Source organism: Camelus bactrianus, chromosome 7 (genome assembly GCF_048773025.1).
Source record: "Camelus bactrianus isolate YW-2024 breed Bactrian camel chromosome 7, ASM4877302v1, whole genome shotgun sequence".
Lineage (NCBI taxonomy): Eukaryota > Metazoa > Chordata > Mammalia > Artiodactyla > Camelidae > Camelus > Camelus bactrianus.
Window position 1 is genome coordinate 2,404,009 of NC_133545.1, and position 23,263 is coordinate 2,427,271.

At 56.0% G+C, this 23,263-nt stretch overlaps 1 long non-coding RNA gene across 1 annotated transcript in view; it reads left to right on the forward strand.

The window, feature by feature from the left end:
* Positions 1 to 2,103: 2,103 nt before the first annotated feature.
* The window catches only part of LOC141578098 (uncharacterized), a 78,931-nt gene continuing 57,771 nt past the window's right edge, over positions 2,104 to 23,263 (forward strand). Inside the window, exon 1 of the long non-coding RNA XR_012507977.1 lies at positions 2,104 to 3,377. This is a non-coding gene — a long non-coding RNA (uncharacterized LOC141578098). The remainder of the gene's footprint in view (positions 3,378 to 23,263) is intronic.

The window sequence follows — 23,263 nt, forward strand, 5'->3', positions numbered from 1 at the left end:
GATGGACTCTGACAGCCATCCGCGGGTAGACAGAGCCCTGGCAAGTTAGCCAGGCGGGCGGCGCTATTGAACAGGAGTGGGGGCGGGGGGCGGGGGAGCTGTGGTGGCCGCGCTGGCCCGTGTTCTTCAAAAAGTGCATCTGGATGTACGGTCACCTCCACTCCGCCTGGTGTGACGCGGACTCGGGGTGAGGGCGACCCCTCCCGAGTTCCCAAGCCTTGGATTGAAGAAGTAAGGATGTGCGGTAGCCCAGGGTGTGCCTCGGACAGCAGGCCCTCCATGTGGTCTTATCGTGAGGGTTTGGGGTGGAACGGGTCGTTCTTGGCTCCATTGAAGGAAGGGCCACCTCCCAGGAGCCCCGCCTCCTCCCTCAGCGCCCTGCAGCGTCTCCTGCTTCTCTCTGGTTTACGGACACGATGATTTTCTGGTCTTTTTCACTGTAAGATTCATGGGCTTCTCCTGTGCCAGTAAAAGCCCATCCTGCACATAACTCACGAGGACCAGAGACTCTGCCGTCACTGACCCCAGCACCCTCAGCTGGGTCTTTAGGGCGACGACACAGTCTGGTTGACCAAGGCTGTTTGTCCCCACAAGTGGAAATGATGGTGGGTGGTGGACAGTGCTGAGTTACCTGACATGGACTACACCCTGTTCCGTCTACGAGGAAGTGTTCCAGACCGACGTCGTTTGGGGTGGGTGTTGTGCAGAGTTGCCCAGATAACCAGAATTTAACTGGTTTCAGCACGATCAGTGACGCTGACCCCACAAAGAATGCCCAGTGGGTACAGGGTCAGGCAGCTCGTTGGCCGGACGACGTGGCCCATCGCCAGCTGTTTGTTCGGGCAGATGAGAAGCGGGGAGGGTCCACAGGAATGTCACTCCCGGAGGGGGTGGCATCATGGAGTCTGAGAGCGCAAGGAAGGCTGGGGCAGGAGTGGGCCGGGGAGCCAGTGCTTTAAGTTTTTCTCTGCTTTTCTGTCAGTACGGGATTGAGCCAGGACCCCTGGCGCTGTGGCTCAGCCTCGCGTCACCGCCCGGGGAAGTCACACTCCGTCTGCTGCGAGTGCTTGACGCTCACTGTTCTTTTATTATTGTTTACATTTTTAAACAGCTTAGTTGAGACACAGTTGACATACAATGCTGAGTCAGTTTCCGGTGTGCGGCTAATGACTTGCTCTCTGTGCATATTGAGAAATGATCCCTACAGTAGGTTTAGCTGGTGGCTCACCTCACACAGATGTGTCTTCTATTTTCCTTGTGACGAGGCCTTGTAAGACCTGCTCTCAGCAACTTTCAAACACGAAATGTAGTCTGTCAACTGCAGTCGCCAGGCTGTACACACGACCACGACTTACGCGTCTGATAACTGGAGGTCTGTGCCTTTGACCCCGCCCCCTCCCCGCCCCCACATTACCAGCGTGGCTCGGCGTGGGCTGTCCCGGAGGCCCCTGTGGCCGAGGTGTGGGAGGGTCGCCACCCTCGCTCTTCAGAACAAAACCCCAGCTCTCTCCTCTCTTGTCCCCCATGTCCCACCAGCCAGGTGCCCGCTGGTGCCCACCTGGCCCCACCCCGACCCCCCGCCCGTGCCCGGCCTGCCCCCTGCACCCCATGCGGTCAGTTCCCGCAGCTCTCCCTTTCACTGTGAACTGGTGCCTTTGGTTAAAAGGCGCCGACACTCTCCGCAGAGAGCTTAGATGGAGAGACTGTCACAGGGAAAGGTTCTCCAGGAACCTAGGGTGGGAGGCACTGCCTTGGGCTGGGCAGGGCCTGGGGAGCCCCTGAAGTCAGGACAGTGCTCCCTTCCTTCCCTAGTCTCTCCCTGCCTCCCCGTCTCTCCAGCTCTCCGTCTCTGCTCTTCTCTGTGTCTCTGTTCGACCCCCTTAGTGCTCTGCATACCCAGCCCTCTGGCCAGCTGCCACCTGGTGGCTTCCCAGGATGGGGTCCTCAGAGCCTGGCCCTGGCCCCTCTCGGATGGTCTCCGGGCGGTGGCTGGCCCGCCCAGGTGTCCACCCTCAGGAGCACCGACTCAGCAGATGGCCATCGAGGACGGTCAGAGCCCCCGCCCCCGCAGAGCACTCAGCGAGGAAGGGCCCTGCCTCTGAACCCCCGCACCTCCTTCCTTCACCCGCTGCCCTCACCGCCCACAGGCCGTCAGCAGCTTGGGTGTGAAAAGGCCTGGAGACCGGCTCTGGCCTGGCACCCCATCCAGCCACTGCCCGGGTGGCCCAGCGCTCACTCCAGTCCATACGGCAATGGGGCCCGTGGTCAGGGGCACAGGGCCTCGGCCCTTTCTCTCCTCCTGGGAGCTTCCCTGCTGCGCACGGGGAGCAGTGTTGAACCCTGGAGTCCTTTATGCACCTTCCACCCCTCCCTGTGGAGGTTCTACAAATATTGACCAAGTCCTTCTGTTCCAGAAACTTTTAAAAAAAGAGCCACAACAAAATACAGGGTGGGCCTTGGGGGCCCCTCTGCTGGTGACTTCAGTTTACTGCTGCAGAAAAGCAGAAAGCCAGCACCTCTCCCCGAATTAAGATGGAACAGGTGTGTTACTTAGCACCTAAGGGGTCGTTCCTCCGTGGATGGTCTGTGCACATGAAAGTCGCGGGAAAGGCACACGGGGAGGGAGTGGGAGGCTGTCCCCTTCCCTCCCAGCCAGCCGCCCCTCCCAGAGCTTTCTGGAACTTTCTTCCAGAGGTGGAAGGAGAGCTTCCCGATGCTGCTCAGGTGATGTGTATTCATGGCCACGCTCGGTTCCTCCCGGGCTTATTTCTGCAAACCCTTCCAGGATTGTTAAGGAACATCTGAAAGGCTGCGGCCCTGAGCTTTGATCTGACTGCTTAATTGCCTTTACTAATCACACCAACATCAAGCGGATAAAAATAGCCCCCAGGGTGGCAGGTGGGGGTGGGGGTGAATCCCTTGTGTGGGGGTGGGGGCGGCAGGGCTGAGGTCTTGCTGACTCCCACTGGCAGCCTGAAATCATCGCTCTGCTGAAATGAGCTGACCATGACCGCCAGAGCTGAGCAAACATCCTGACCTCAGGTCTGGAGTATTTACCTACGGAGGAGCCAAAAGAGAACGGGGAGGAGCTTCCCGGAAAAGATTTCAAGTTATTTTCCCAAGTGCTCTGTTCCCTCTCTCCTCCTCCCGCCTCCCCTGCCTCTCAGTGTTTTCTCTTAAAGCAAACCTTCTGAATAAAAGGCTTCTGTTTTGTAGTACTGACTAGTGCTTCTTCTCATTTTGGAATATCCTCCTGGGCACCAGTCCATGTCCTGTAAAATCAGGCTTGAGACTTACAGAAGCCTCCTGCAGGAAGGCTTCCAGGATTACTCTCATCTCTTTCTGATGAACTCATCAGTTCTCTCTGCCCTTACGCAGTAAGTGTGGAATATGCTGTTTTGTCTTTACACGTAAATTCCTTTATAACTTATTTTAGTTAATGGGGGGGCTAGGTTAAAGCCCTGCTTTGTGATTCTCTGCTCACTGAGGTGCAGTCCGTTTAGTGTGTTACTGTCTGGTCTGGGGCATAGTGATCCAGTTACACAAATGTACGTGTGTGTGCCTTTTCAGCTTCTTTTCCGCTGTAGGTCACTACAAGGTGGTGAGTATAGTTCCCTGTGCTGTGCAGTAGGACATGGTTGTTTATCTGAACTTATTTTAGACGCATCATGCGTGCACATTTCAGCTTTCCAAATAGATTGTGTGTTGTATCGGGTCTGAAACGGTGTTTTTCATCTGTTTCCCGCTTCCCCAAACGGAGCTCACCTGTCAAATAGTCCAGGTGAGTGGCGCCGTCATCTCCCAGCCTCCCAGGCCTGAAGCCCTCGGCTAGAAAGCCCGAGTTATGCCTAACTAGAATAACTAGTCTTCTTTGTCTGTGACGTCCAGTCAGGCACCAAATCCTGAAAGTCAAAATTCCTTCTCCCGCCCAGCTGTCCCCGCTCCCCCCACCCTCACCTGGACAACAGCAGCCTGCCCGGGACACCCGGCCGCCCGGCTGGCTGACCGGCGCTTCAGATGCTCCTGCCCTGCGCCCGGAGGGGCTCGCGCCCAGCAGGACCCTCAGCGGAAGCTTGCTGGCTGCTCCAGGAGCGAGCATCCGTGTTTTCCAGAGCATCTACCCTGCTGCAGGGCACAGAGGGCGGCTCCTAGGGACCCACAACAGATTTGCAAATCTTTCACCACCCCACCCAGACTGCCTCAGGCCATTCCAAGGATGCGGTCCAGAACCGAGCTCCTCTTCTGCGGATGGGGCGTGATTGGTTTTTGAGGTCAGAAAGCCTTGTGCTCATCTCCAAAAATCTCTTTTCTCACCAATGGGGTCACTGGCACCCTGACTTCTGTGGCAAACCAGGAGAAATTTCCTCATTTCCAGGAGGCCACTGGGGTCTGGGGTGTTTATGCCACGTGGCTGGGCTCACCCAGCTTTGGAGAGGAGCAGATGTGGACAGGGAGGCGCTGGAGGAAGGACACACATCACAGCAGGTCACTCAGGGGAGGAGGGGCTCGGCTTCCAGCACGTGCTTGTCCTCGCTAGCCGTGCTAACCGGAGGGTCGGTCCTCAGCGGAGGTCAGCGCTGGAAGCTGGTGGAGCATCCTCGCCCATGCACACTGACATTTACACCCAGACACACTCCAGGCCAGCACGGGAACAGGATTTCACACCCCTGACCTCTACGTGGAAACAGCCGTAACCAGCAGCTTCAGAGAAAGCAGGGACGCTGTGAGTTTGGGGTTTGGAGCCGACATCTTCTCCTTTGACCTTGGGGGTGAAGGACAGGCCTTGGGAGCAGCTGGTCTGAAAGCTGCCTTTGAACTCCCGGGACTGGGCTCTGCCACTGGGGCCCGTGAGCCCCCTCCCAGGCACTGGACTCCCGCCCTGGCCAGCGAGGCTCCTCGTCTGTCAGAAGGGCCGAAGCTACCAGAGGAGCAGGTAACGAGTGGGAGGGGCTTTGCAGAGACAACAGCCTTGCAGACATTTTAAGATATCTTCCTAGTTTAAGATTTAGTAGCTCTGAGTGACATGCATGTCAATGGGGAAAAAGAAACCAGGTTTAATTCCGTTAGATCAGAGACACCCCCGCCATGAAGTCGCTCTGCCTCACCCTGAGATGCTCTCTAACCCAGCCGCAGCTTCATGCAGAAACCGCCTCAGTCCTTGTGTCACCTGGCCTCTGCCTCCACCACGAACGAGCAGGTGGCCCCCTGGTGCCTGGACCACCCCGCGGACACACCACTGCTGGCCGCGCTAGGCCACCGCGGGGTGCACGGAACAGCCGGGTGGTGAGTGCCTGATGCATCGCGGGTATCCTTCTGTCCCCAGTACCAGGGCCCTAAGAGTTTCTGGCAGAGCCGGCAGCACCGCCCCGCCACCCACGCGAGGCAAGAACACAGCGGGAACTAGAGGGAACTCCTCGCCACACTGGGCGGCCGGGTGCATGTTCCGCCTTGGTTTCACGGGTGGTCAGGCCCAGCTTTTCAGTCCTCCTGACACTGACCACGGGAGACAAAGCCATGGGTCCTGATTGTCTCGGCTCCCGATCTCCTAAAGGTCCGGCATCTGGAGGTCATCTCGTGCAGGGGGGAGGGCCCAAGGAGAGCGCTTGGTGGTGGGCCGGGACCATCCTTGGGTGATGGACACTCCTTCCGTGCTCATTCCTGGGCTGCTGGCTCGGAGCGCCGCAAGCCGGGCAGCTCACCGCAGCGGAGACCTACTGCTGGCCAGCGGCGCCCTCCTGGAGGGCGTGGGGGGGGCCCGGTGCGGCCTCTCCTAGCTCCCGGTGGGGGCCGTCCACCCTCTGCCTGGGGCTTCCTCACTGCCTGTCCCCGCACGGCCCTGTCCTCTCTGGGTCTCAGATCTCCTTGTCCTTTCTCTTGTAAGGACACCAGGGACTGGACTTGGGGCCCACCCTAAATCCAGATCTTAACTTGACATCTGCCAAGACCCTATTCTCAAATAAGGTCGCGCTCACAGGTCCTGGAGCTAGGGTTGGCCATCGCTTTTGGGGACCCCTATTCCACCCGCCACGCTGGCCCTTGGGCTCACGAGCTTGGACATCAACACTCCGGGCAACCTAAATGGGGCTGCATGTGGTCTGTGTCCTGCTGTTTGGGGACTCAGTCCTGCCCTCCAGGGGCTTGTCCTGCCTCATCCCGGGAGGGGCCGTTCGGTGCGTGCTGAGCCAGGAGGGCCACCTCCCGGCGCCGGGATGCGTGCTGACTCTGTAAATGACAGGCGTGTCTGGCCTGGCCCCAGGTGGCTCACACTCGGTACTGAGGACCTCCACGTGCAGAGAGTGAAGGCTTCCTTCACCCGGCGAGCCAGGTCAGTCGAGGAACAGGCGTCTGAACACAACCCACAGGGAGAAGTGCTACCACGTGCCCTGCCTCGGGCTTCGTGGGGCCAAACCTCCGGAATGTCTGATGCACTGAACAGGTGGTCTGAGGACACCTGCGGGGCGGAAGAGCCAGGAATGGGGGGCAGACCAAGACTGGAAAGTTCAGGCTCGTTTTAATGCGTCAATGACTGTAGCAGACTCTTAACAGAGGTTTTGGCTGGTTGGTTAATTGAAAAAGTTGTGAGAGCTAGAAGCAACTTCTTTTTTCCCACAGACATATAAATGTCTTGTTTAAATTTCAAACATAAAAATGTAACTTCCACCTTCGTATTTTTAGCGTGCCGGGCCGCAGCCTCCTCCTGGAGTGCATGTCCCCTGACGGGCGTTCCCCGCCCTCCCCTGTGCAAACCGTGCCTGCGATCTCGGTCTGGGGCTTCCAGCGTGGGTCTGTCTGAGTGCGGTGACCTTCCTGAGAGGCACAGGACGACGACTGCGTCCTGGGGAGGGACGAGAGGGACTCACTGCTGAAGGCACTGGGTGCTTTCACAGGTTCTGGAATGTTCTCCATCTTTTTTTTTTTTTTTTTTTTTTGGCCATAACTTCACTTTATTTGTATTTCCTTCTTACACAAAGCCATCAAAACAGGAACAAAGATGGGAAGGGGAAAGGGCTGAAAATATGTTCAATCCGCATGTTCTCAGGGCCATCCCAGGGAGCACCTGAAGCTGAGTGCCTGCTGGAGTAGCCTCGGGTCTAACAAGAATTCCTCATGCCCTGGCGTGAAGTCTTCACAGATTGGTGGCTTGAGCCCTGCAATTCTCATCCTTTGCCCATCTTGCCATAAGGTAGGAAAGCAGACTGAAACGCTCTTCTCTTGATGGGCAAGGCCAATCAGCACTCACAGCATACTGCGTCTTCTGTGCTACAGGAACAGAACCTGAAGCAGCTTCTGAAGCTCTGGACACTTGCAGACAAGGCTAGAGGCCGATGGTGTAAGAGCGGCCTGTGGGGTTGTGAATGGCAGAACAGACCGGTGCTGTCACAGCCCACGCACACCACACCTTCTTGGAGTTGCTGCATCGCCAGAAACGCACACAGATGGTTCGGCCTTCACGTACCGTAATGGGCTGCTTAATAGGGAAGAGGATGGGAAACCATGAGAACATCCCAGGAGAGTGAGTCTCTGGACGGGTACTCAGAGTGATGTCCTGAGAAAGCACAGTCTCAGAGTAGCCTGCAAAGCCGTGCAGCACTGTGTTCTCCTCCACGGGAAACTCCAAGGTGCGGAAGCGGTTGTTGTCAATCATAGGATCTCTGTTGGGATGGCTGAAGGTAAAACAGGGCTGGGGCGCAGAGAGCTGGTGGAAGTTGTGCAGCCGTTTTTTAAAGTAAGCTACCTTATTTTAAAAGTTTTGTACTGAGGTAGAAGATGCGCAAAACTGATCTTAAATGTGCAGCTTGGTGAATTCTTACCCTGTGACCACCGTGTGGTTTAAGATGGAGAACTAAAGACGCGATATAAACTTAGGGTGGAATTCTAAATTTTTATAACTTTCCTTATCTTTTCCAAGGGTTTTGCTGACACCTAATACCATAGCAGTTTTTTCTAAGGCAGGCTGTTTATGGAATCTCCCCAAAGTACTCCAATGCAGTGTTCACATAAACGAAGCTCTCTTTCTGTGCCCCAGTGACATCAGCTCTGTATTGTTTAACTCAGTTACGTGCTGCGACAGGGTCTAGGGACAGACTTGAATAACTCTTGCGAGGCACAGAGCTGGCTTGCAGGCAGCAGAGCAGTGGCCCTGCCGGCCAGGACCGTGGCACGCAGCTCCGGGCGGGGGTGGTGGCAGCTGGCCATTGGGAGGAGCCACTGAAAACTGGAGCCCTTGACTACAAATAGACAACCCTGACTTCTCACTGCTGTAAACTGGGCTCGATGTTTCATTTATATTTTGCAAGACAGTCTTCAGAAGCACCAGTTCTCCCTGGTGGCTCTATTGTGTGTAAACCAAGGACCTAGCTGCGGCCCCTGACCCCGAGGGGCTGCCCTGGAGGATGCTTGTGGGTGACAGGGAGGTGGCGGGGGCAGCACGAGGGTCAGTGTGGAAGCGGGGTCTCTGTGTCATCTCCTTGCCCCGCCGTGGCCTCAGCACCGGGGACTCTCCCAGGACTGAGCTTCGAAGTCACCCCTGTGGCAAAGCAGAGAGGAGGAGGACCAGTGGGAACAGGGACCGCAGCAGGGTGGGCTGGGGGCTACGTGGGCACTGAGGGCCCCCGGCGGCCGCCTGAGCAGGGACTGCTCATCTTCCAGAGGCTTCTCCTTAAGGCCAGCCCCACACGCTCATGGACGCTCTCATTAAAGCAAAGCAGAAACGCTACTGTGTAAGGTGTTGTCAGGGGCTGAGTGATGTCCCCCGAAATTTATCTGTCGAAGTCCTGACCCCCAGCACCTCGGACTGTGGCCACGTCCCAGCCCAGGGGAGAGGCCACAGGAGGAGCCAGAGCCGCTGACGCCTTGGTCTTGGACTTCCGGCCCCAGACGTGCCCTGCAGTCAGTCTCTGTGCCTCCAGCCCCGGTGAGTGGGGCTTCCCTGTCCCCGCCAGCTCACAGACCTGTAGTCCACCCAGAAACCAGAGCTGCTGTCCTTGGCGCTGCACACGTCACTGCAGAGCTGACACAGGAGGACAAGGGCCAATGCAATCACACTGAGTGCAGGCTGGCCAGACTGGAGGGACCTGCCTGGGGTTCGGGTTGGTAGGCACCAGACAAAGGGAGGTTCTGGGGCACAGGGGGTCAGTAGAGGGCTTGGGGTCTCAGCCTTCATCCCTGAACCGAGCAACTGCCGTGCCTGTCCCGCTAATCGGCTAAGCCTGAAAGCAAGCTGGTCACTTACAGAAAGGACACACAAGAGGGAAAAGATTCTGGACAAGGAAGTGGACTCATCTCCCAGAGACCTGGGGCTTGTCTGTTTCTCAAAAGGTGGGGACCACAGTGCCCATGGGAAAAATCATCTGAATGTACTGAAGTTTTTAAATAAGATGAGAATTTCACAGTATTTCAAGAATCCAGTGCCTCAGAATGTGACTGTATTTGGAGGTGGGGCCTTTGAAGAGGTGATGAAGGTAACGTGAGGTCCAGTAGGAGGGCCCTGATCCAGTCTGCCCGGTGTCCTTAGGAGAGGAGAGGTCAGCACAGACACACAGAGGGATGGCCACGTGAGGACGCAGGAGAAGACGGCCATCCACACGCCAAGGACAGAGGCCTCGGAAGACATCAGCTCTGCTGACACCCTGGTCTTGGACTTCCAACCTCTAGAAATATGAGAAAACACATTTCCATTGAGTAAGGCACCCAGGCGTGGTGCTGTCATGGCAGAGCTAGGACACTAACACACGCACACACAAGAACACACCCCCGACACCTCACACATTTTTCATAAGGGGCAGTACGGTCTGTGACTGAAAACCACGGGGCCAAGGCTACTGTTCATGTGCAAACATGGTTCAGGGAGGACGTGGGCCACTGACTGTCAGTAACGAATAACTTAGCATGTGAGGTGGAACAGCCCAGAGGGTGAGCCTGGGCCCTGTGGTCTTCCTACCTGGGTTGAATCCTGACTCTGTCCCTTCTTAGCTGTGTGTCCACCAGCAAGGATCTTAACCTCTCTGTGCTTCCTCTGTAATCGGGGGTGATAACAGCTCACCTCTTGGCATTATGAGGATTAAGAACAGCAGCTAGAAGTTGGGGAGGCACAGTGTGTTTGCTGTTCTAACCCTCACCTGAGAGGCCCAGGTGCCAGGTGACAAGGAACACAGGACACTGGTTTCCTGGAGCGGGTGCAGTGATCAGATCAACAATCAAGTACTCAGTCTCGGGACCTCGTCACATGCGCAGAAGTGATCGAGGGCCCCAGGGGTCATTTGTTTCTGTGGGTTGTATCTCATGACATTTGCCACATTAGAAATGATCAGTTACAAACTTGCCATATTAGAAAACAAAACCAAGAACATTTAAAAACATTAATCCATTTAAAAATAACAATAAACCCTTGATATTTTAACATAAATATTTTATGACAAACAGCCATAGTTACATGTTTGCAAATCTCTTTACCATCTGGCTTAATAGATGCCGGGTTTTCCTGTCTGCTTCTGCAACCCACCTGTCATGATGTGTTTAGGCTGAAGGAAAGTGCACAGACATGTAGCCGAGTGGGGAAGGGCTGTGTGGGGAAGGGCTGTGGGTCTCCTGAAAGGGCCTTGGGGCTCCGAGGAGGCTGCGTTTCCGAGGTGCTCGGCAGAGTGGGGTGTGGGGGGGTCGGGGGCATGCAGCAGGCTGACCCGCGGGCTCCACCAGGTCGGCTCCGTTTCCGTCAGGCTCGCTCGCCCCTGTGACTGCTGAGTCGTAGGCTCAGGTGCGTGGGCTGGTTCTGAGAAGTGAAGGCCTGGGAGGGTTCCACCTGGAGAGCCCTGGGAGTGGAGCACAGAGAGGCCTCCAGGTGCGCCCAGGTGGGCAAGGCAGGGCGCCGCTGCGCTGTTGGCCAAGCGCCGGGCCAGCTGCGCGCCTCCACGCCAGCTTTGGGAAACACCACCGGCAGCTGCACCAAGGCCCGTGGGTGCAGGCTGCCGGCAGCTGGCTCACCCAGGGGCGGCCGGCCCGGGGACACGGCGCACCTGCCCCCCCAGGGGCCTCGGAGCCGCCCTCCCCGAGGGGCTGGCCCCACCGCCGGCCCTCAGCTCTCAAGCCAGAGATTTGATCCCAGCGACCTGACTCTGAACACGTCAGGCCCTCAGCCGGGTCCCTTAGCGCCCACGGCAGCAGTGACAGCTGACTTAGCTCCACTCGCTGGTGCAAACGGGCCCTGGGCGGTGCTGGCCGTCCACGCAGCCTCCAGGCCTGGGCACCAATGTCCCTCTCGAAGGCAAAGATGAGCCTGCACCCTGTGCTGTGTCCCCAAGGCAGCCCGGCAGCCCGGGAACCCAGGCTCGTGCCGGGCCGTCCTTTTGGCGGCCAGGAGATGTCACCGTCACCTCTTTGGCAGAGCCAAGGTCAGAAGGCCATAGCAGGTGAGAGTTCAGACCAATGAGTGCAGCGTGCAGCCAGGTCACCAGAAAAGCAGAACCAGCAGGAGAGACCAGTATGTGTATATATATATTCACGTTGTAAGGACCTGGCCACGTGGTTATGGAGGCTGACAAGTCCCATGACCCACCAACTGCAAGCGGGAGACCCAGGAGAGCCAACGGTGTGAGTCCAGCCTGAGTACAGAGGGGAAGCCACGTCCCAGCTCTGAAACAGGCCGAAACGGTGCGTTCTCCTCCCTGCCTTTCGTTCTATCCCGGCTCCAACGGGTAGGAGGAGGCCCAGCCACACTGGGGAGGACCGTCTGCTTTACTCTGCCTACAAGTTCAAGTGTGCATTTCGCCATCCAGAGACACCCTCACTGACACACCTGGAGTAACCTCCAGAAGTCTGGGCGGCTGGGGCCCCGCAGAGCTGACGTGTAAAATTAACCGTCACATCCGGAGAGGGCTGCCCAGGTCCCTCCTTCCCCAGGCTCAGAACCTGATGTGTGTCAGCGCAGCCTGAGGGCACTCTGCCGTCCTGGGAGACAGGAGATCGGTGCCCCTCTCACCCCAGCCCCAGCCCCCGCGCCCGCCCTCAGTGTAAGCGAGGGGTCTGGACTGGCCGGCCTTCCAGCCTCTACCCCGTGACGCTGCCCTCAGTGCCTCTGGGAACGCTGGCATCACAGGGGTGGTTTGGGGGCCGCCCCCGCCCCAGGACAGGGCCTGCATGGCTCCTTCAGGCCAAGGGGCAGTGTGGGGACCCTCCTGTGCCCTCCAGCAGGGCCCCGCCCTCGGGACCAGAGTCCTCACCTCCCTGGTCGTTTTAAGGCTTGTTTTAAGACTTTCCCCAGAAATTGGCTCCCAGGCAGTCCCAGCTGAAATCAGTGCAGACAAGATTTTAGTTCATCCAAATGGAAAACCATGTTTGATTTTTCCACTTTGCCACTCCGAAACCTTAGGAAACTGGTTACTTGATCCCTCTAACTATGCAGTCACCCTGTGCCAGGAGGTGAGACTCCCCTGCCCAGGGGACCCAGCCAGTGGCCCTGGCTCCTTCCCCCGCAACCAGCCCTTTCTCCTCCTCGATGCTGGATGGAAGATCTGAAGTAGAATAAACTCTTAGCAGATATCAACGTCAATTGAGATGAACATCAAGCTTTATTGACCAAAGAGGTAAATATTGATGGAGCTTAAATACCAAATCAATATTTACCTCCAGGGACAACATAGCCCGAAATTGCAGTCGGGATGCGTGTGCTGAAACACATCCACAAATTTCCCACGTCTTCATCAGGAGCGCGGCCACTTCAGCAGCGGACAAGAGCCCGCAGACGTGCTGCTGGTCAGCTCGCACAGGCACCAGGACGGGGCGCTGGCGGGAGTTCTGCACAACAAGGGCGAGCGTCAGCTTCACCCGCGGGGTTGGAGCTGAAGAGGACGGCCCGTGCAGGACGAGCCAGGAAACCAGCTGTGCTTTGCTGAGTTCACCTGAGAGGACACAGAGTTCCAGCCAGAAACGCAGCAGGTGCCTGTGCCAGCCAGGTCTTGTCACCAGCCCCCAGGTGGCGTGTTCAGTGCCTGGCGTCCCAGCTTCCCGGCTTCCCGACCACGGGAAAGGGCTCACGGGAAGGAGAGTGGTGCGGATTGTTTGCTTAGAAAGAGAAGCTGCAGCAGGTGTGGAGGATTAAGAAGAGATTATCAGGGAAGGAAGCCAAGGGCCAAAGCTGTGCAGCTCCACCCACCAACTCCCCCGCCCCCCCGGGATCTGGGGACCGGTCAACATCACTCAGTTTTGGAGGGGTGGCCCCTCACCTGCCCACAGCGCCCAGGAATGTCTGCCCACCTCACTCCATTTCCACCCTCCGTGGGCAGATAAGGACTCAGAGGTTAGGAAGTTCCTCTGTCCTCGAAGTCACAGTTATCTGCTCCAAGTCCAGCACATTCCCCACCAGAGCAGCCCCTCCCAGGCTAGGTGTCCACCGCTGACCACTCATCACCGAGTCCCTCTCTGAATCGTCCTCAGCCCAGGAGGGGCTCTGCCCAAGATCACTCCCTTCCTGGGGGCGGCTGGATGCTGACTGGCACCAGGACGGGGCGCTGGCGGGAGTTCTGCACAACAAGGGCGAGCGTCAGCTTCACCCGCGGGGTTGGAGCTGAAGAGGACGGCCCGTGCAGGACGAGCCAGGAAACCAGCTGTGCTTTGCTGAGTTCACCTGAGAGGACACAGAGTTCCAGCCAGAAACGCAGGGCCACCCAGCCCCTGAGCTCCCTGCGTCACGGAGTTCAGCTTCTCCCGGTGCCCCTCCCTGCTTCTCAACAGCCCCCTGGGAAGCCCCTCACACCTGCACCTTAGAGCGGGCTTCCCAGGAGCCTGACCGGGGACAGTCACCAAGGACGTGAGAGATGCAGAGGGAGGCAGGGTTGGGGGTTTGGGCGGCCGCCCCTCCAGATGGCAGGTTTCTGAGGACGGGAACCATTCTCCTCCGGTTCACTGCTGTGTCCCAGAACCTGGTTGGCACCCGGGATGCAGTGGCCCTTAATTATTTTTTGATTGAATACATGAAGGAATTTGTGAGTTGGTAAGAAGAGGCAAAGACGTGTATCCTGTACCAAATTTGGGGCTTTTTGTTTTGTAAGCTCTTCCGTGTTCCAAGTTCCATGTCCTCCTAGTGGCAGAGTCTCTAGCACAGCAGGGACCCAGGACAGCAGGGACCCAGGACAGCAGGGACCCACCACAGCAGGGACCTAGGACAGCAGGGACCCAGGACAGCAGGGACCTAGGACAGCAGGGATCTAGCACAGCAGGCTGACCCTACACAGATTTTCCACTGGGCAGAGGGTCAGTGCCCCAACCCCTGTGTTGTCTGAGGGTCAACTGTGTGTGTCTGTGGTGTGTGTGCATCTGTGGGGGTGGGGGTGCACGTGTGTGTGTCTGCGCACTCGTGTGCACAAGCAGGAATGCACACGTTGAAAGAACCGCAGGCCAGGACGCCCACCCAGGCCTCTGCATCCGACCCTGTGGACACTGGGGCGCTGCAGCTCAGGGCCGGGTCTAAGGCTGGTCCCTGCGGGGACGGAGCAGGTGGGCACCAGCGGGGACTTGGGAGCGACGCAATGAGGACTGCACGGTGCCCCCAGGGAGCAGAGCCCCCAGCAGCCAGCGCTGTGAAAGGGACAGGGCGGGGACATGCGGCGTTAGCTCTGCTCTCCACTTGGGCGGCTGTGAGGTGACCGGTCCCCAGTCCCCAGACCTGCGTTCACGCCACCCACCACCCACCAGCAGTTAGACGGTGGGTGAGGCTCTTCACTTTCTCATCCAAACAGCAGCGGCCGGGGCCGCACGGGGGGTGGGGGAGCAGCCAGCCCTGCTGGGAGGACTCGCGGCGCCCACGCCCCGTGATGAGGGCTGCCCTGGCTTCCGTTTCTGTCAAGCACTGGGGTCGAACCTCATGACCTGAGGTCTTCCCGTAACCAGGACTGGTCAGACCTGTTTCCGGTTACCATGGCGATGAGGTTGCCATGGGGACGCTGTGGTTGGACGTCATTTCTGGGGGTGGGCCCACACACCGGGTAATTAGGGCTCACCCCTGGGGAAGGAGACCCTCGCTCTTCTCCCCACATCTGCCTCGGCCCAGGTTTTCTCGTCTGTGAGTGGCTTCTGACACGTCCTGCCTTCAGAAGTCCGTTACAAAGGCTGATAAGGTGACGTATTTGAGGCCCTCCGTGCTCGGCTTGTTCAGAGGCTGCTGCACCTGCGGTGCTCTTACTGTCCTGGGGACAGAAGCTGGCCTTCCCCGTGGGCCGTGCCATCCCGGGCACGTCTGCGGATTCCTCCAGGACCCGCCCGCGTCCCCAGCCCCTCGTGGCGCTCCAGGCTCAGGCATCAGCGCGCAGCCGGCGCCCTGGGAGCTGCTAAGTCCCGGCGCCCGGGCCACACACGAGCCTAGGGTGTCAGGCTCCCGGGCGGGAGGCCTTCCAGAGCTCCTGGTGGCCCACCTCACAGCCTCGGACCCCTGCCTGGTCTGCAGGCCATGGCTGCTGGCCCCAGGGACCAGGGCGGGGGCCAGCACATCAAGCTGCGTGGTCAGCATGGCATGTTCTCACACAGCAAAATTTCGGGAAAACTTAATTCCTATGGAAACAAGCACAGGTATATTTTGAGAAAGCCTCCCTGAGAGGCTCCCCTCTGCTGACCGGCCTCGCCCCTCCAGGCCTCTACTTCCTTCATTCTTTAATTTAAAAAGCCTGTGTAATAAGTGAACAAATCCCACTGTGTACAAATCCATACAAGCAGACACACAGGAAAAAAATTAAAGTCCTCCCACGCTGCATGCTCTTCTTGGGAAGCAGCCGCCGGGAGCTCCGGCCAGCTTCCCACCAGGCCTTTTGCCGTGAAGATACACGCGTGTGTCATCCCAGCTGAGCGAGTGACTGTCGCAGCTTCTTTGATTTTATATAAACGGGCTCAGGTCACAGACATGGGTCTGTAACTTGTCTTTTTATGCAACAAGGCAACATGGTGACCTTTCGAATTAGTAAAACAGAGCGAGTTCAGTCTCATCACTGCTGCATAGTATTCCTGAGCAGCACGGCTCAAACTTTGCTCTCAGGGCCCCTGCACACTCTTAAACATCACTGAGGACCCCAGAGATTCTTGTGGGCGTGGACTGCACTGCCGCCCGCAGTCTGAATTTTATTGGCCTGACAGGGAGACGGGGAGCGGGAACTCCACATAGCAGCGGACGAGCTGAGCGGGGGAGGTTGTGCCCAAACACCGAGAGCCGTTTCCTCCTGTGTCACTTTTGGGTCCTCTGGGGTGATGCAGGGCTGGGCCCCAGGGGTCTCTGGGGCTCACACCTGAATCCGAGTCTGGACTCATAGGTGACCATAAGGACCACCTAATTCCAAGCCAGCATCCTGCCAGGGCAGCACAAAGCTGATCATCTTATCGACAGAGCTCTGGGTACCCACCTCCGTGAGGGGAGAAGTCCTGGCTGGACGCAGCTCTCGGGGGCAACACCCCTGTGACACCTGCTTCCTCTTCAGAGATGTAGGTGGCCCCATGCTGCAGGGAGAGCCCAGGTGTGGCGCCCGGACGTGGTCATCTCCGAGCAGATTTCAACAGCTTCAGCCCTCGCAACAGTCCTGTTGGGTCGGTGCTATCATCTCCCACTTTGTGGATGAGAAAACTGTCACAGCTCTTCCCTTAAGGGTTTGTCAATCAGTCTGTGTGCCACCAGCACCTGAGGGTCTGAGCACTGGGCCTGGAAGGCGTGAAGCACGCCGCCCCACCCACAGCACCATTACTGGAAGTTTGTACCGGCTGGTTCTGATGGTTCAGAGGTGCGTGGCCAGGTGCCCTGGCATCTCTGGCCTCTCCCCACTGCCTGCCAGCAGCGGACTTCCCCCGGCTGCGACACCAAAAACGCCCCAGAACTGTGGGATGTCCTCTGGGGGCCCACGCACCGCCGCTTGAGAACCACTGGCTTGAAGCAGGGGGTCTGGGCCCACACTGTGGAAGTCGCCTCCTGGGGCAGGAGCCAGGGATACAGATCAGGAAGCCCCCGATGACTCCGCCGGCCCCAGCTGCCCTGCCTAGAGGTGGGGCCTTTCTCGGCTCAGGGAGATGAGAGGCTCAGCAGGTGAGGAGCTGAGGTCCGGGCCTTTCCCTGTAACAGCTTTTTCAAGAAGGGAGGGAGAAGGCTTGGGGTCTCCCCAGGCCCGAGGCGGGGAAGGGGCTGTGGGGTGCAGGCATCAGGAACAGAAGTGACTCCCTGCCGTTGGCAAAACTGGAACCCTCCCAGGTCCCCAGACGTCGCAAGAGGAGTTGAGCCTGTCTGACTGGCAGGTTCTGGGCAACTTTATCTGACACAACTCAAGGGAACAGCTGCTGGGCTCAGCGTGGGAAGACAGCCTGCAAGCGGTGATCTGGGGAGAAGAGTGGACAGAGGAGACGCCGCCCAGCCAGCTGTGCGTCCGGGGGCGAGTCGGGGGCCTCCCCTTCCTCGTCTGCAATGCGGGTGGGTTGGGGAATGTGAGTCCTGAAGATCCTGCAGCCCCGACGATCTCTCTGCTTCTGCTCTGTCCTTTTGACGTCCCCCCCGCAGTCCCCGAGCGCAGACAGCTGTTTGGTCTCCCGAGCACGGCGGGAGGACCGAGTTAGAATCCACTGTTGACGCTTGGTTGACCCAGAAGCGGAGGGCTGTCCTCCTGGCTGGCGCCCTGCCGCAGTCTCATCGGGCGACTCGCAACAAAGATCAAAGGGCACGAGTGTACTTGGTTGTTTTCCAGACCACAGTTTGCTCTTCTCTGTCTCAATCAGCTAAGTGAAAAATGTAAGAAAAATGGTCTAAGAATAGATCTCATGTCCTCCCTTTTGGGCCTCCCTCTTGCGAACCACTTTCCTTCATCAGAAAGAGGGGGCGCTGTGTATCTGGAACCAGGAAAGGTGAGTAGGTGTCTTCCTCCTGATGCTTTTAAACACTGTCGGAGTAAACTGGTCCTGGCCCCAGAGAGGAGGCAATGCCGCGCTGATCTCACCGAGAGGCAGGGCCAACAGCAGATCAAAATGCCCTGCACCTGCTCTGACACCCGACACATCAGCTGCATTAGGACGGGAGACCAGCGTCCCAGCATCACGGCGCCAGCCCAGGGCTTGGGTACCAGCTCCACCCTGTGCCGGAGCTGGAGACCGATGTGAGTCATGAGACCTCTTAGGGCCTCAGTGTCTCACTTGTAAATGGGGATGCATATAGTAATGGTAACAACAGCTGCCATTAGAGGCTTGTGGTGAGAGTCGGTGCGATCGTATGCGGGCAGCACTTAGCACGGCGCCTGGGGTTGTACCACCTTTGCCGGCTTTTGTTTTGTGTTTCTAAATTTTCCTCCTTTTTCTTTGATGAGGAATTAACCAGCCTTTAAATTTATTTATAAATCTAGCTGCTGTTCTATTTTATAACTCACTTTTTCTATTATCCTCATTAATCCTTTTTTCTGTTTTGCTTCAGTTTTTTTATTGTTCTTTTTCCAACTTTTTGAGCAAGGTGATGAATTCATTTTAATTTCTTTTTTACTGACGTAAATATTTAAGTCTATGAACGTGCTTTATTTATAGCCCACAAATTTGATCTAGTATTTTCATTATTACTGTTTCCCAGAAATTCTGTAATTTCGCTTTGTATTTCCCTCTGACCCAAAAGTTGATTAATAGGGAATTAGAAAATTTAGAAAACCTTTTTGGTTTTGTGATGTTATCAACCTCCAGTTTTATTTCACAATGATTAAAAATATTGTCTACGTTATTTTGAAATTAGTTGAAATTACTTTGTGGCTTACAACTTGGCCAATTTTTGTGAATAAAGTTAGCACAGAAATGGGATATTCTAATAGACTCTCCTCTTGAACTCTTTACAATGCACGTGACTGTCGAAATCAAGCACCCGCACATCTCCCGGATTGACTGATTGATTATGAAGGCACCAAGGTGGTTGTGAAGCTTCTGCAGTTACCGTGGAATTGGCAGAACTCGAACTGCATGCAGACCATGCGACGTTGGGGAAGCTTGCTGTAATCTCTGCAGCGACTGCTGATAAAATAACACAGAAAGATGAAGCCAAAAGGACAAGAGAGCATTTAAAATGGAATACTAAGCAAATACTCCACTTACTCGAAGGAGGCAGGAAAAGGGGGCACAGCCAGAGAGGACAAACAGCATCTCCTGCAAATCATGTGCTTCTGCCGACCTGCCTCGTGTCTTCCGTCATCTCTGCTTTTTGAAAGTTTTGCAATATCGAGTGTGTTGATGTTCACGATTGTTACATCTTTGTTGTAAATTATAATGCTAAAGGCCTCAAAGTGTCTTTGCTCTGCCTCATTTCATGTGTTGTGGCTGAAAAACTACCCTGTCCATATTAAGACTGAAAGTTTAGCCTTTTTTTTTTTTTTTTTGTATGTCTTTGCCTATACTTTGATTTTTTTTCCTTTTAAATACCTGGGTGAGTTTGGGGTGAATCTCTTGGCTACACCCGCAGAGTTGGATCTGTCCCTGATTGTGGCAGCAGCTCCCTGTGGTCCCAGAGCGCCTCACCCTTGCAGTCTACATCCCCTTGTGTGATTCCTCCTACGTCAGCCAGGGCAGCTCTGTGTAACCAGTGGAAGGTGGTGGAAATGATGGCGTGTGTTGGATGCGGGGACGCCTACTAAAGTGTCCAGGTCTGACTTCTTTCCCTTGTCTTTTTGTCTGGACACCTAAAGGATTTCCCTTGTATTAAACTCCACAGGGCACATGCCACGCAGGCACCGGTCCAGGGCACTGGGGGGAGCTCCCTCTGCCCTCGACCCATCGTGTACAGCCCCTCCCAGGGCTCCAGCCAAAGTGAGAAGAATGTGGGATTTGGAAAAGACACCTGATTTCCACACCCAGCTCTGTTATGGCTAGAATGTCCTGTGGCTTCTCTGAGCCCCATCTGTAAATGGGTTTAGTACCATCTCTGACACCTCTTGTCTGCAGGTTTTAGGCTTGATCAGACAAGCTAATGCAGGTGGGAAAGGAAGGCTTTCTTGAACAACACCAGGAGCTGGCAGACATCTGGATGCTGTTGCCTGACACAGTCCTCCCAGAGCAGGTTATGGGGGATATGGCCCTGGCTTTTGGGAACATGTGGTCTAGCTATGCCCACTGAGGCAACACCCGCAAATTAAACATACAAAATATGTTTAAGGAACCAAGTAAACTGTTCCGAGTCAGTGGCACAGATTTCAGAGAAGGAAGTGAGAGTGGGGGCTGAGGGTCTCAGGAGGTCTTCCTGGAGGAGGAGAACTGGAGCTGGTCTCCATGGGACAGAATTCAGAAAGGCAGAATAGGGTGGAGACTGGAGGACATCCCCCAGGGGCTTTAACCCAGGGCTGAGATTCCAAATACTGATAAGGATGCATGGCCCAGGAGGGCAAGGGAAGCACCAGCCAACCAGAAAGGACTCACCAACAGCTGGAGGCAGCCAACATCAGCTCTTGGTTTCCTGGATGTCAGGGTGGTTTGATGGCAAATTTTTTGTGTCAGCTTGGCTGGGCCATAGTGCTGATAATTGGTTAAACACCAGTCCACATGTTGCTGTGAAGGTATAATTTAGATGAGATTAACATGTAAATCAACAGATTTTGAGTAAGGCAGATTGCCCTCCATAATGTGGGTGGGCCTTGCCCAAGCAGTTGAAGGTCTTAAGAGAAAAAGACTGCAGTTCCCTGAAGAAGGAGCGTTCTGTCAGCAGACGGCCTTCAGACTCACTCGAGCTGCAGCGCCAGCTCTTCCCTGGATTTCCAGTCTACCAGCCTGCCCTGCTGACTTCAGACATGCCAGCTCCCCGCCTCCCTGTCACTCTGGGCCTGCATGGGGTCCTCCATTCCTGGTGCTGCTCCGTTGCAGGCCAGTGCGCCTGGTGCTGTCAATGCTGCTTGAATTGATGGGGGACCCAGCCCATAACCAGAGGCCCAAGATGAGTCCTTGGTTACATGGAGTCTTGTAAGACCACAGAAGTCTGCCCTGACCTTGCACATTGCCCCTCTGGACCTCAGTCCCTCTCCCACCACCCCCCCGCCCCAGCACCAGAGAAGGCCCTCTGTGTCCTGACTTCATGTGCTTCTGGCTGAGTCAGAAGGAAGGAGGGAGGTGACTCCAGGGTCCCAGGTAGAAATGCTCTGTGGGCTGCATGTGCAATTTAAACATGCTGGAGCCACGTGAAAGGTGTCACAGGAAACAGAGGAAATTACCAATGTCGTGTAACCCAGGGTACCGAATACCCTTCCAGTGTGCAGGCCATATGAAAGTGTGTTTACACTAGTTCACTTTCTTTTGGTGTTAGGTCTTCACTCTTGGTGAATATTTTATGGTTACAGCACATCTTAAGTCAGACACTAAATTTTCAACCATTAAGGGGAAATGTCATCCTACCACAACCATAAAGGTGCATTTAAAGCAAAAACAGCTTGCACTGCCTCTGACTTTCAAGCTGAATTAAAATTGGATTCAGCCTTTCAGACCTGCCATGCTGCGTGTGGGGTGCCACCCAGCGGCCGCGCCTGGGAGTGCAGGGTCCGGCCGGGGATTCGAAACCTTCCTGAATACTGATTGTGATGGCGGTGCTTGAATTTGAATGCACACTTTCGGTGGACGGAAGGAATGTGAGGCAAAGCAGTGGTTTGTGTGTTCATTCCCGGTTCCCAAATCACCGTGGTGACTGCAGCTGGCACGTGCAGGGTTGTCTGGTGTCCTTAGCCACCTGCTCTGGCTGCCGTGATGGGCTGAGCCTGCAGAAGGCGATGGAGTGTCTGAGCCCAATGGCTGGATTGCAGAGCTGGTGGCCATCTCGGTCAGCTCAGGTGCCCAGGACAAACTGGACCTCAGTTTGAGGTCCCTGAGTACACAGAACTGGGTACTCACAGCTCTGGAGGCTGGAAGTCCAAGATCAAGGTGCCATCAGGGTCGGTCCAGCGGAGACCTCTCTTCCTGGCTTGCAGACGGCGTCTTCTTGCTGTCTGCCCCTGCGGCCTCTTTTCTGCGTGCATTCAGAAGAGCGCTCTGGTGTTTCTTCTTACAAGGTCCACCACCCTTATGACCTCGTGTAACCTGAATTACTATCCTAAAGTCTTCATCTCCAAATTCAGTCACACTGAGGGTTAGGGCTACAACACATGACTTTTGGAGAACACATTTCAGTCCACAACAGTGGCAGTCGCCCCATTTTATAGCTGGCAACTGAGGTTAAGTCTTGCTCAAAATCATGCAGAGCCGGGAATGGGCCAGGCCGTCAGGCCCCTGAGCGCCCATTCTCCCGTGAGTGTTCACAGTCTCTTTGCCTCTGGTCCCCGTGGACAAAAAAATTAATCCACGGTCAATCTAAGAAAGAAATGGAAGGTTTTATTGGAGTGAATCTGGGGGTTATAACCCGGGAGACGTTTTCTCACAGAGAACTCTGAGGACTGCTCCGAAGAGGCAAGGGGTGGGGAGGTCAGCATAGCTGTAATCTGGGGGGAAGGGGGAATGTGCAGCCAAGCACTCATCTGGGTAGAAGCTCCTGCTGGTCCCAGGGAGCAGGTATCTTAGTCGATGGTTTGAGTGCTTGTCTAAGTAGGGGAAGATGCAAGACATCGGGTTCTTAAAACTTTCTCTTGAGAATATCTAACCATCTGAGGGCCAATTTTATCAGTTTTCCAGAGACCAAAGTGCCTCCTCCTGACCTTGGCCCTGAATTCCTTTCAGGATGTGAACTGCAGCGGCTCTTGACTTGGTTCTTGTAGAACTGGATGGTGCAACATTTTTTATTTCGCAATCCCTTCCCTTTCGGTCCTAATTTTGACTCAGGTTTGGAAGGCGTTTCCTGGCCGATTTGTCCCAAGGCGCCGGGAGTGCTCGCTCCAGGGTCAGGCGAGGCCTCCGCTGATGCGCCACTCCCCGCCTGTTACTGGACTGGGCCTGCTAGCAGTGGCCCAAGGCCTCTGCCCGCCTGTCTTACTGGTCTGTTACGGTCCGGGAAATGGTCTTCCATACCCAGAGCTGCACGCTTGCGGTCGTTGGCCTTACAGGGCCGCATGTTTGAGCAATGGTTTCCAGCTGCCTAGTCGTCATTGATTCTGTCTGAGGCACAGGCTTGCGTCTGATAACGCAGGAAGTGCGAGCCTGGCGGAACACACAGAACGCGGTAGCTAGCAGCACTAGTAAGGCCACACTTCTCTTTGTTCTAGAAAAGCGTCTAAGCACTTGAGCTAAGACCTTCTGTTAGGTGAGGCCCAGTGTCTCCCCAGGTCGTCTGAACAGCCTGTTCTGCACCGGTTGCTGCCTCTAAGGGAAGTGATGCGCCGGCATT